The sequence below is a fragment of the Dipodomys spectabilis genome, unplaced genomic scaffold, assembly GCF_019054845.1.
Source record: "Dipodomys spectabilis isolate Male_0828 unplaced genomic scaffold, ASM1905484v1 ptg000178l, whole genome shotgun sequence".
NCBI lineage: Eukaryota > Metazoa > Chordata > Mammalia > Rodentia > Heteromyidae > Dipodomys > Dipodomys spectabilis.
This window is the reverse complement of record NW_024870855.1, coordinates 1,843,580-1,858,040: the sequence shown is the minus strand read 5'-3', so window position 1 is coordinate 1,858,040 and position 14,461 is coordinate 1,843,580. Positions and strand designations below refer to the sequence as shown.

The 14,461-nt window shown below is 39.4% G+C and overlaps 1 long non-coding RNA gene across 1 annotated transcript in view; it reads right to left on the bottom strand.

The window, feature by feature from the left end:
* The window catches only part of LOC122120771, a 42,629-nt gene extending 28,504 nt beyond the window's left edge, over positions 1 to 14,125 (bottom strand). The window contains exons 1-2 of the long non-coding RNA XR_006149791.1: positions 14,051 to 14,125; positions 13,525 to 13,652 (exon numbers count right to left, since the gene is read on the bottom strand). This is a non-coding gene — a long non-coding RNA (uncharacterized LOC122120771). The remainder of the gene's footprint in view (positions 1 to 13,524; positions 13,653 to 14,050) is intronic.
* Positions 14,126 to 14,461: the final 336 nt, after the last annotated feature.

The window sequence follows — 14,461 nt, the reverse complement described above, 5'->3', positions numbered from 1 at the left end:
GCAGCTGAGCCTGCCAACAAAAATATGTGATTGATCTAATTAGCACACTGAACTGAGGAAAACAGTGTGCCAAACTCATATCCACTCAGGATGACTCCTTCCAGGACAAAGCCATGTCCCATAAAAGCCCTATCCTTCAACCTGCACATTCGCATTCATTAAAAGGGGCAAACCCCTGCCAGTACTCAGTATGGAGGAACTTAATGAATATTATTGGATGGAGATGACACAGAAGTGACACTCAAAAGAATGAGCTCTCAGGGTAGAAAAGAGGAAGAAACATGAAGGTCTGTATAAATGTATGCGCAGTAGCTAAACTCCAATTACCAGCTGCAGCCAGCAATTGCGCTATATTATCCCTGTGTTCACATTCCCACTTTCTGCTTAATGCTTTATTAACAGAGGTGATAGTGCTGCTCTCCACTCAGGGTTATTAGCACATACAAATCTGTTGAGACTGGCAAACTACTTCATTCAGTCAACAAATACGCCTGGGCATTTACTCTGTGCGGGTAATAAAGAATTATCTAGTCTTTCATTGCTAATGCAAGAGAAGGTCTAGAAACCAGGCAGGTATGTCAAAAATAAACAAATATTAATGGGAAAGGAACAGCAACAACATTGGGGGAGGGGGTGGGGAGTGACATTAACCTCCACCTAACAGTCTGCTGATCACACAGAGCCGCTGATCAATGGTGATCTTTGGGGGTAGTTCACACAAACACCCTTCTTTAGGGAGAAGACAACTTCACTGTTTCTCTCATGGATTCAGGGCAAAGTCAATACAGTATGAAGAAAGTTTTATATAGTTATTCGTACAAATTGTCTTGTGTCTTGCCATTTCTCCCTTCAGGGAAGCACAGCAGTTAGGAGGTAAGTAGATGTGGAAACTGGGGTCTGGAAGCCTGGGTGGAACAGGAATGCCTAAGCAGACCCAGGAAATCAAGGCCAACTCTGGGTATAGTGGGCATAGAGCAGTGCACTGATCACATCTTCTATTCACTAAACTTTTCATCATTTTATAAAACTATGACTTTATCTGAAATTATGGTAGCTTATTATCCCAATGTTATGGCTTTTGGATACTTTTGAATTTGATAAATGAATCACCTTGATACTCTTGACCATGAGAAATGAATCATCTTGTATCTCCTAATACTGAATAATAGGCATGGGTTTATATGAGAAATCTTTCATGGAGAGAGAAAACAAAAACAAAATGTTGATTTTACCATAACCATTCTACTAAATTATTATTACTCACATTTGGTCAACTGTTCAGCTTTCTTAGCATTCAGCTCAATGATTTAAAAAAATTCTAATTTGAGGAGGGGAAGGGAAATAACAAAATGCTGAAATAAGGATACCCAGGAGGCTGAGATCTGAGGATCACGGTTCAAAGCCAGCCCGGGGAGGAAAGTCCGTGAGACTCTTATCTCCAATAAACCACTAGAAAACTGAAAGTGGCGCTGTGGCACAAGCAGGAGAGTGCTCGCCTTGAGCTGAAGAGCACAGGGATAGCACCCAAGCCCAGAGTTCAAGCCCCACTACGGACCAAAAAAAAGCAAGTTTACATACCCAGAAGCAACGTGAGTTTTCTCTTTCTCACTACCAAGAACTCCATGGGTACTAATCATATTACTCATGCACTATACTCTCTTATCAATAGCAGATAAAAATAAAAATCATATTATATACTTTGTAAAGGCAAACAGTAACATTGCCCTTGTAATATATAATTGCCTTGAATTTAGTTAACATTATTTTTGTCATCAAGACATATATCAAAGATGTAACACTTACTTATAATATTGCTATGTAATAGAAAAAAATCATAAATTTCAGTATGGCCAAGAATGGGAAAGTGATTCATATGATTTATGAAAACCTATACAATACCCAACTGTTAAAAAGGTACAATACTAGAAATCAAAATGCAACAGAACAGAGTGCCCCAGAAACAGACACCCACATATACGGTAGTCATGACCTTCGATAAAGGATCTGGCACAATCCAATGGAAGAAAAAATTTTTACAAATGATGGCAGAATAACTGTATATTCATATGGAGACATACTAACCTAGAGTCCTACCTCACACCACTCCCCAAAACAGACTTGACAAGTCACAGAGCTACAACTGTAAAAGCTGAAGCCAGACAGCTTTAGTGGAAAACAATGAAGAAGATTGTCATAATAGGGAGAGGGCAAAGGTTTCTCAGGCAGAAGAAGAAAAATAGTAGGTATGACTATTAAATTTAATTCTCCTCAAAAACATAGTTAGGGAAAAGAAAAAGCAAGTCACGAAATAAGACTAAAGAGCTACAGAACATGTATATGACAAAGGACTGGTTTCCAGATATATATTCCCCAGCTATTTGGGAAATAGAGATAGAAAAGACTGCAATACAAGGCCACTTTGCCAAAATGTTAGTGAGATTCCATCTCAAATCACTGGCATGTGGCATATGCCTGTGATCCCACCTGTGTACGAGACAGAAGTAAGAGGATCACAATCCAGGCCAACCTGAGTAAAATCATGAGACCTTACTAAAAACGTAACTAAAGCAAAATGGGCTGTGAGTGTGGCTTGGGGGTAGAGATACCTTCCTATCAAGCATAAGATCTTGAGTTCAAACCAAAGTAGAGCAACAACAACAATAACAACAAAAAAAATCAACAACTTTATCCAATATTAAAAATGTCATCCTTTGTGAAGGATGACATTCAAAACAGCTCCTAATGCTACTATATATCAACAAGAATGACCAAAATTAAAAAGACAGACAACCCAAGGATATGGAGCAACAGGAATTCTCATATATTATTAATGTAAGAATATAACCAAACAACCACTTTGGAAATATACCTGGCAGTTTCTTACAAAGGTAAACACACATCCACCACATGACCAAGCCATTCTACTCCTATGTATTTACACAAAAGAAACAGAAAATATATGTGTAGCCAGGCCTGGTGGCTCACATCTGTAATCCTAGCTACTCAGGAGGCTGAGATCTGAGGATCACAGTTCTAAGCCAGCCCGGCAGGAAAGTCCGTGAGACTCTTATTTCCAATAAACCACTAGAATATCAGAAGTGGTATTGTAGCGCAAGTGGTAGAGCACTCGCTTTGAGCCGAAGAGCTGAGGGACAGCGCCCAGGTCCAGAGTTCAAGCCCCACCACTGACACACAAAGAAAAGGAAATATATATGTGTATAAACATGTATCTACATACACACCTATGTGTATATACCTACAAAAATGTTACAGCAGGATTATTCATAATATGGAAAACTGAAAATATCCATATGTCCATAAATAGGGAAACTGTGGTATATCTATACAATGATTTTAGCAATAAAAAAGAACAAACTGTGTCAACATAGGACAACTGGGTTTAGTCCAAAAAACATGCTGGATCACAGAAACTCTACATAAAAAAGTCTGTGTATAGGGCTGGGAAGGTGGCTAAGTGGTAGAGTCCTTGCCTTGCATGTATGAGGCCCTGGGTTTGATTCATCAGCATCAAATAAACAGAGAAAGCCGGAAGTGGTGCTGTGGCTCAAGTGGTAGAGCACTAGCCTTGAGGTGAAGAGCTGAGGGACAGCGCCCAGGCCCAGAGTTAGTGTGTGTATGATTTTTTTTAACCAGTAAAGGTTGACACTTTAGCATTGGAATCACAGCTCCATTTCTGGCTTTTTTAGTAGTTTGTTGGAGATAAAGAATCCCACAGACTTTCCTGTCTGGGCTAGCTTTGAACCATGATCCTCAGATCTCAGCTTCCTGAGTAGCTAGGATTACAAGCATGAGACACCACTACCAACTTTATTCTATATGATTCTTTTCATATGAAATCAAACATCAAGCAAACTTAAACTATGATGGCAAAATAGAAGAGAGGTTGGCTCTGCTAGAGGGGAGGTAGGGACCATCTGTGAGAAGTCAATAAGGGACTTTCTATGGTGATGTATTATGTACATCATCTTGATGGACTTTGGGTTATATACGTAAGTATACGTCATGGTTAAAACTCAGCTCTTACATATTTCAAAGATATATGTATTTCATTGAGTACACATTCTAGATTTTTTTAAAAAGCCACTACAAGTTTTGAATTTTAGTTAATGATAGGTATGCTTAAGTGCCTGGAGGATATTTCATGATATCTTCAATTTACTTTGAAACATATCAAAAATTAAGTTGGATTAACCGATAAAGAGAATGGTGGACCAATAGAGAGAAATGTGACAAGTCAAGTATAGAGCAATGTTAGAACTGAGATTACAAGACGAGGTCGGCTGGAAAATGTGTTCAACTTGATGTCTGACATCTATAGTGATAAGATTTTCATGATATAGTGTTGAAAAACATGGCATGAAAGAAATATTTACTGATATGAAAAGATTTATATAACAGAAACTATAAAAGTGTTATGTTTTGCTGGGCATGGGGGTCTCATTCCTGTAATCCTAGCTACTTAGGAGGCTGAAATCTGAGGATTGCTGGTTCAAAGCCAATTTAGGCAGCAAAGTCTGTGAGACTGTCAATTTCCAATTAAACACCCCCACCCCCCAAAAAAAACAAGCCGGAAGTGGAGCCTTAAGCCCAAAACCACAGGGTCAGCATCCAAGTCTTCAATTTAAGCCCCAAAACTGATACAAACACAAAAAAAAAACAAAAATGTATGTTTTCTTTTTAAATAAATACATGCAGTGGTGTCACTGCTTACAGCCCTTATGGTAGGATTTAGCAAATAAGATATGCAACAAAAGCTGTTAAAAAAAATAAAAATGCCCAGTCACAGTTGGTCTGAAATAAAATATGCATGTAGTGTTGGTTTCATTGAAGATGGCACAGTCAGACCTGGCAGCTAATCAGGAAAATATTTCCTTTTTGACAATCATATCCATATCCAAAGGCAGGGCTTGCTGCTACTGCTAAACAATTATTTGATTTAATATGCCACAGATGTTTGGATTACAGATGTATATTTGACAGACTGCCACCTATACCTCATCTCATACCTATACCTATACCTATACCTCATCTGTAACTGAAAGCAAAACCTAGATACCAGACATGGTCTGATGGACAGGATATGCTGTGGGCTCACTGCTGGTTAGGTAGACATGGACCCTCAGAGTACCCAAACCTGCCCTCGGTGCTGTTTTGATTTTGCTGAACTAAACCCATTGCAACTCATTCATAATCAGCTTGCATTTCACATGGACAGACACATGTCTGAGTTTACGGAATGCATTTCAATGAACTGGGTAAATATGGTCTGTGTGCTTTAAAAGAGACACATCCTACAGTGCAGGACCTGACTACAAAGAACTCTTGGGTTGGAACTGTTGGTGCAGACTTGTCTTCTAGTTCTGGGCCTTGCCTAGGCCAAGTCAGGCTTTAATAATAGTTTTCTGTTGTAATGGAAGCATTGGGCCTTCTAAAAGGCTCCTTCCTGTACCCTAAAGAAAGGTAAATTATCCCAGACCTGACTGATGTTTCCAACCCAGAGCATAACATTCCAAGCAGAGATACATAAAGTGGGTACCTGTAAAAATAAAAGTACAGTATTTAGGTGCTTTTCTAACAGCTCTGAGGGGAAAAAATAAACATGGAGTGAGAATGGAGGCACTGGGTACCTTCTAACCATGTGCCAGACTTCTGTTGGCCACCTTTTTTCTTGCCCCAACCACTACTGACTTTTTGTCTGTTGAGAATGACAACCGAGGTAAATTTCACACTTCACACAAGAATGCACTCACAAATGGTGCCTTCAGTCTCCAAGGGCAGAAGTCACATCTGCTGATGTCTTTTGTACCATGGCTAAGTGCCCCATGAAGGTAAAGACCTTAATAAATGCTTCTAGTGATGCCATTTATTTCCCAGCTCATTTACTCTCTTCGAGTAATATTTATAAAGTATTCATCTGTACATGGTTAGCTCTCTACTAAGAGTTCTTTGTATTCTCCCCACCCCTGCCAAAAAAAATGCTGAATACTTTCATGAAAGAATTTGTTTATCTAGACCCCCCAATAAAGCTTGAAAAGCTTCGTAGATTTGCCTCGGAGTGAAAGCTTTACTAAGAATAGTGTGTCAAAGTGATGACTAGGTTTTAGGGATGGCTGGTTAAGCTGGTCATGGGCTACCCAATGGGGAAATGGATGTACCCACTCTTTGCTTATTTGCTCTGTGGCCTCTGTCATGCCAATTCTAAGAGATCAACCTTACCTGGTTCCACATTCAGTGGATTGCAATGCAAATTACTAACTTTGAGATAGCCCAATGATTCCAAGCTTTACTAGTTAAAAAAAAGTCAAACCTTGGGTAACACTAATCAAGATGCATTATATCCATAAACTACATTGTTGAATGGCAACTCCTTTTATACTAAATAAAGCTTAAAAAGAAAAAGTCAAATCTTGAGTCCAAGAGCCTTTGTATACAAATACAATGCTGAAGTTTTGGTTCAATCAAAAGCTGTAGATGGATGGTGTACTGTTGTTCACTTAGACAGTGTGTAGAAGGCAGCTTGCTCTTTCTTACTCCTCATCTCTTCATGAGCAGCTCCAGCCCAGAGCCATTGCTTACCTTTCATTCTTGTGCCCTGATGAGGAGTCTCTAGATGGGCCAGATCCTGCCCCAAAAGCAGCAGAGTCAATACTAGTCATTGCTCAGAACTTGATACACTGATCATCAATGAACTGTGAAGATAATCTTTCCTAAATTCCTGTGCCTGCTTTGTCTTTCCTAGATAGTAAGTCCTCAAGAGGCTATTTTTCACTTGTAAATGTTGTACCCCTATGAGATAGTCTAAAAACAGAGTTATTGAGTACACTGAGCCATGTAAAGTCATATAATACTGTTAAACAGACCCAGCTTTATTTCCCTGGTTCCATCTCTGCCATTTCCCAGCCATTTTGTACATCTGCCTTGGAGAAGCCCACTTGATTGCCCAGCTTTCCTATTCTATCTATGCCGGTCCTCATCAAAAAAACCTCCTAGGTTTGTATTTCTATATTCTGTCTTCTGAATACTTCACCTCAAACTGAACAAAAAAAAACCACACACACAAAAAAAAAAATCTCTTAAGTTCCTAATACTCCAGGTTCCAGGATAGGCAGCTGATTCTGTTTAAATAATACATACCACCACTCTCTGATAAGCTCTAGCCTACACTGCTCTTTCAGTTCCTGATGCCCTCCATCCCCGTGAAGGTCTCCACCTCTCCCTGAGGCAAAACTGTGGTTCACAAAATGTTTTTCAACTCATAGGAAGGGAGCAGTGGGACTTTACTATAGGTTATCATAGATTTCAAAATAAATGATAGAGCTGAGTTTGCAGCTGAGTGGTAGAGCATCTGCTGCCTGGCATGTGCAGGGCTCAATCCCCAACTGCAAAAAATACATAATAAAAGATCACAAATACCTCTTGCCCACTTAATACTATTTTCCAACAACACATAGGAAATCAAAGCCAAGCCCAGTGACACATACTAACAGTTTAAGGTCTTCAAATTCTAATACATTGACTTATTAATAAACTTCCTATTAGATGAAATGAAGTAATAATCTGGGGTTATAAAACACATAAGATGTTATAACTTTTTAAACTTTGTCTTAATTTCTAGTTTCCCACTCACTGCTTATCTCACATAAATAATTAGATGCACCTGGTTGTACATACCACTGACTGAAGCCCTGCTACTCTGGGTAGGAAACTGGACCCACGTACTTCCCACCTAACATCGTAGAAGTCTCTTTTTTTGCCTTAAATACTAATGGGATGTCATATTTGGTTTCTCATTTATAAAGATGGAAGATGTGCCCTTTGTCACAGGATATAGATTGGTTTATAAATAATGAATACAGCTCTGTTTTGGTTTCTTTTTAACTGTTTGGGTTGTTTTTGTTGGGGGGGAGTCTTTTCTTTTTGGATACTAGAGATTAAACCCAGGACATTGTACTTACTAGGCAAGCGCTCTGCCATTAAGCTACATCCCAGACCAATATTACTACAGTTCTAAATCACTTCTAAAATAATATAATCTCTCTCTCTCTCTCTCTCTCTCTCTCTCTCTCTCTGGGGATCCTGAAATTCAGCATTTTAAAGGTATGCATGTCCTTGTTTAAAAAAAATTTATTGGCAAAAGTTCCCAGACAAAGGCCATAGAAAACTCAGCAGAGCTTTGCAGTCATAATATTTTATTAACTATCCTTTTTTTTTAAATGAAAAAAACCAAATAGCCCTTCTTACCAAATTACCACCCAGGTCAATTCTCTTCTTCCATTCCCACCCCATTTGAACTCTACCCCCAAAATACAGGCTAACACCTGCTCTAGTCCAAGAACATGATTTATTAATGCATATGTGCTAGACTCTGACCTGATCCTTAGCATTCTCAGAAAACCATGTGGTGAAACAACTTTAAATAAAAGTCGCTGACCAAGTCTTGGCAGACTATCATTCTCTTGAGTAGCATAATCTGTCCTACTTTATCAAAAGAGCCTTTTCAAGTCTGACTACTGAATCTCTTCAAGTCTAGCTTTAAGCAAACAGAATTGGTTTGCAGATGGTCTACGGCTCAGAAGATTATCAAACACTTTTACATTTTTAGAAACTCCAAATTATTCAGTGCTGGCCACTGAGTAGGAAAAGAGAGTTTTCTCTGTGGCCACTAAATTTATTATTAATGCCCTGAACAACACACAATTTTGTTTTCAGTCTACAGCATGCTAGCACAACTAAAAATAGCCCAGCGTGTGTGCACCAGCAAGTGTGGAGTCGGGTCATTTCCCTGTCTTGATGCAGTCATTACATGGTTGATATTGGCTCACATTTTCAGTACAGTTAAAGAATTTCATGACTGTTACTCTGAACACATTTGTTTTACTGCATTAACTTCATATTCGTGTCCTGATACGAGGCTGAGCCAATTCAGTTTCTCTGCATCTGTCCCTTGTTTGTCTTTGAGAAAATAAGTGAAAGTTTTAACTCAACTGAAATCTTACAGATAGAAAAACGCTAATTCTTTTTCTTTCTACAGGTTCCATTTAGTTGAGGGCAAGTATGTCTGGGCATATTAAGTTCCAAAGGCCTAGCTGTTTTATTGTGATAATTCTATACTTTCTCCATAACACAGAATACCCTTGAACAAATCCTAACCTCAAACTGTTTGTCCTCAGGGTCCTAGAGAGCTCAATCCCTATCTTCCACCCTGAATAATTAGAATTGGATTTGCCTTGAGTGCAGAATGACAGGGATACTCTTTGGGCGCATGAATTCCCAACTACAGAGAAGCTAAAGGTAGTGCTTGTCACACTGGTCATATGGCTATATTTTTATGAATTCTGAGTAACCGAAAGAGGCAAGTACTATTATGAAGTCTCTCCCCAACAGTATAACTATTCTAAAACTATTCCAATTACTCTAGTGATTTTCCTCAAGTACTTTTTAAAGTGTTTATCATCCCACATTTAAGTAGAATAACATCTCTTAGGAAACATCTTTGCAACTCATTTGTCCTGAAGCATTTATCAGGAACAAGCTATAAGGCCAGTGATCACTTGGCCAGTGATCACTTCCTGGTTGAGATTGTTCCCCCCCCCCCCCCCCCATGGCTGTGATAGGCAATTAGTAATACAAGCTCCCCTAGGAACATCCTTGGTTAGATGAGTGTTCCCTTTAGCATGGAACACTGAGTAAGGCCTCAATGGTTTAGTGATCATGTCAAGTATAAAGTCAATATTCTAAGGGAAATAATGACTCTAGCCTTACATACTTTCTCGGCAGGATACTGGAAGTTGCAGGCAGCAAGAATGCAACTCAAACTTGCTTTAGCAAAATAGAAAATATCCGTTCATCTAGCTGGGGAGGCTTTAGGGTAGCTCACAGAATGTTAAGAAAGTTGGCATCAGGACTTTGGTATGAGGAACTCATTTCCTGACCCATCACCTATCATCCATCCTAGCCTCTATTTGTCCCATGTCTGCCTGCCAACAGGCTTCCCTCTCTTCTACCTCATGAATATCCACTGTATGACCCAGGAAATAAGCTCCCTCAGGCTATGATATGCCCTGCATTTCCATCCTAAAACCATAAATGCCTTCCTGGCTCTGTCACAAAGATACAGGGAGTGTTGTCATTTGCCAGGTTGAATCCCATGCCCTCCCTTAAATATATCTCTGCAAACCTAGAACATGAAGATCAATGCAGCTGGGCTAGGGTCACATGAAATAGGAAAGGAGTCCTCAAAAGAAAGAAACTACTACTACCAAAAAGCAATGCGATTTAAACTTCCTGGACCACCGCAGTCACTAGCCTCTATAGTTCAGCACTGACCCTCATCCATGCCAAGATGAGGCAGTCATCTATTCAGCTGTGATTGAGAGCTTTGTCACAATTTTTCAGAAGGGCAAGGCAACCTGCCACTCACTCAGATGACCATTGTGAATATCTTTCTAAGCAATTTGGAATAACTGAACTGGAAATGATCACAAAACAGAAACTAACCCTAGAGTCTCTGTTACTAAGCTCCTATGAAAGCTAAGTTAAAAGAACAAAAAGAACTAACATTCCAGGAAGATTACGTGAAGGATATTCTGTCCACATATAGCTCCTGGATACAATTCAGTAACCAATTTGCCCTTCATTTTCTGTTTATAGCAATTTGGTCTTACTCAGGTAGCTATCTCTGCCTCATATGAGTTAGGGTTAGCCCCATCTTTTGGATTCAAGTTTGATGAGTCTTTGCTAAGGCTAGGTTAAGGATGAATGGCTGACCTAGTTCTGGCCAGTGGTAGTATGCCAAGAGGATTCTGCTTCCATAAAGAAGACAGAAAGAGGGCCAGAACTCTTCCTATTTCTGAACATACCAAAGCTATTTTGCAATTTTGACAGGGGCCAGCCTTGTCATCAATATATTGATGAAAAAGGGAGAACTTATTGACTACTGGCAAGTTGATAAGTGTCATGGTTCTGAAATTTATCATGAAGTATCTGGAGGAAGAGATAAAATCTTTATATTCACACTAAATTACGGATAGAGTATTCTGGCTTTGGGTAACAAATATAGTTAAAAAAACTTTTTGTTTACTCAAGATCATATTGGATAGTGAATCAATTCTAAAAGCTGCCTCATCTATGCATCATAAAAATTATATAAATATTATGCACATTTCAACAAATGAATATAGATTTGTTTGCTAAGCTTTGTATGTAGGAGTTCTTTTCTTACTGGACGAGGCTAATTGATTGGTATTACATATTCTTTCGGGCATTAAAATGCCCTATAATATATATTTTCATTTTCCCATTTATGGTTCTTTAACTTATATTAATAACTTTAATAATATAGAGTAATAGAGATTTGCTTAACAATCTGAAGGCAGAATCCTAATAAGATTTGTGTATTGTTTCATATGGAGTTGAACTCGGGGTTTTGCACTTGCTAAGTGGGAGTACTCTATCACTGAGCCTTATCTCTAACATTTTTTGTTGTTTTTTTTGAGGGGGGGGTCCGGTTGTGGGCCTGAATTCTGAGCCTGGGCGCTGCCCCTCAGCTCTTCAGTTCAAGTCTAGCACTCTACCACTTGAGCCACAGTGCCACTTCCACCTTTTTTTTTCCTGCTTATGTGGTGCTGAGGAATGGAACCCAGGGCCTCAAGCATACAAGGCAAACGCTCTACCACTGAGTCACCTTCCCAGCCCATCTCTAACCATTTTTTGTACTTGTTATTTTTGAGTTTGGTCCTCAATGAAAGATGCATTCCCTAGAATCAGAGTTTAAAGTTTTCTATTTTTATGAATTACACATGAAATCTCTAAGCGCACAAAGCTTTAGAAAGCTCTTTGGCTGCCTTTTAACTAAGACTGACTCTCCATCTGTCTAACATAAGCCTCAGAAAAAGAAACACTAATGTGAGCAAATAACGGGGGGTGGTGGGGAGGAGAATTCATATTATGTCAAAGAAAAAAAATAAGAACAAAATTTGGCTTCAGTGAAGAAAATCCAAAGTGTACTTTGCAAATGAAGTTTTGTCCTTAAGCTTTTCATTTCTAAGCCCCTAAAAAAGTCATTTTAAATCATATCAACTTGGGACTTGAAGAAAACTGAGGCATATTTATCTCTGCTGGGTCACAGAGAAGAGAAATACTTAGAGAGCTCATCGTACAATGCTTGCCACATCAGGAGAAATTCACTATCTCTTGAGACTTCTTAAATGATGATCCATGTCCACAAAAAGTCTCAGAATGCTTACTTTCCTTGCACAGAGGACCAAAGACTGGACAAAATGAGCCACCTGAACACAGCACACATCTGTGAATTCACCTACAGAGTTGCTTCAGCATGCATGACCATCACCTGGAAGACTCCTTAAACACAAACTTCTGAGCTCCACCCTCAGAGTTTCTCCTCCAGTCCCACATTTATAACAAGTTCCCAAGTGAACTGGATAGTGCTTATCCAAGGACCACACTTGGAAAACCACTTGTCTACACCAGAATTGATTGTCACAGGTGGCCAAGTGTGGCCACTAATAATACTAAAGACCAAGACAAAGGAAAAAGTACTTTGGAAATGAGGTTGAAAATGAAATGAAAAACATGAGCAAATATAAATTATATCCATTTATTCTAAACCATCTGGTCAATTAGAAGAAACATTAAAAAGCTGGAAAAGATCCAAGCTAAGATTAAATGAAATGATGAGGGTCATGGCATAGAAGAAGAGACAAAAATCACTGAATAAATACAACAAATTAACAAAAGAAAGTAGATGTTAGTTATACATACAGATTTTAAAAATCTATGAAATTGGGAAAAGATATGTGCAAAGAAATGAATAAAGTTTATAGCATGTGCACGGTTTAACCACTCCCCACAAGTCATTTCTGGGTATCTTTCTGTACTGTTTACTCAGGAAACCTCATCCCAAACCACTCTAGAAGACATGTTTATTCAAAACAACTTTCAAAAGCAACTTCCCACTGGCTCCACCAAAGCCAGGGAAGCCATAGGCAACAATCCTCCCTCACTATCCCAATTCTTCAAGCCTCCCATTCATGACATTACAACCAAAGCTCAGCATTCAAATGCTGCTACAACTGCTATTCTTTTGTCATGCAGAAGCATTCAGCCCTAAAATAGTAGATTCAAATATATAATTCAACTGCTCAGAATATATGTAATTGCTCCTGTCTACCTGCTGTTGTCTCGCTTTTCTGAGAACACATCCACAGTTCACAATGGATGAATTCTACTGTCAGCAACTCTGCAGGACAATCATACATACTTTCTCTCATACTCTCCTGAACACTTCAGATTCTATTTCTAACCCCATTTTCCACTTGTAGTTCTTGCTGTGTTCCCTTCAGGACACATTTCCTCCTAAGACAGTGCTACACTGGAATGTTTCATTATCCATGTTACTCCCCTTCCTCCCCCACCTCAGATGCCCCAAGTCTCTCCCCTCAGTCACATATATTCAGTATATTTGCTTTTGTACTCTCCACTCACCTGTCATTCCCCCAAAGTAGCTTTATTTCCCAGGGTACAATATTTGGGTGTGACCTTTTCAAAGCCAATCCAAGTATCATTCTCTCAATACACGTGTTGTCTACAGAAAGATGGGTTCCAAAGAATACCTACAGAGAGACAAAGGTTTAAAATGGTGGCAACTTTTTCCAAGATTCCTGAGTAGCTATTCTTCATCCTCAGACTACTGATTCTGTTTAGGGCCTAGAAACTAATGCTCCCTCAAACATGAGAGGATCTGTCACTGGTCATGAAAGAGTAAATTAATTAGGATCCAGAAACCAGATGCAAAAGTGACATTGCTTCAGAGCATCTTGACTGTGCCCCTCCCTAGCCTCTTCAGGGTTTACAGTAGAGACCTGATCAGGAATTAACAACCAATCAGAATGTTGGGATAGCCAACCAATAAAGTGTTACCTTCTAAAACTCAATCAGTTAGGACACAGCCCAAGGTATAAGAACCCCTAGTCTCAGAGTCACCAACAGAGACCTTGAGACAGCCACCCACCTGATGGATGACTGGTGGAGCAGCATGAGGAAGTAACCTTCGAGCTAGATACTTCTGATTTGAAGACAGTTCTTCCCACTCATCCTTCACTGTCCTGGACTTCATTCATCAAACTCCTGAGACAAGAACCAGAGGAAGCCACAGCAACGCTGGCAGTAGAGCTACAATACTGGCAGGCATTGTGTGCCCTGAGCTGTGACTGCAACACTAAGTAGGCTTGCCTGCTACAGCGCTGCTACCCCAGTGATCTTGGCTAGCTGCTGGGCCAAAAGGGATTTTGTGGGCTCAACACACTGAAAGTAACAGATGAAAATTCTGTATTAATCAGAAAGAGTTAACTGGGAAAAGTCTTGTAACAGGAAACACACACACACACACACACACACACACACACACACACACACACACACA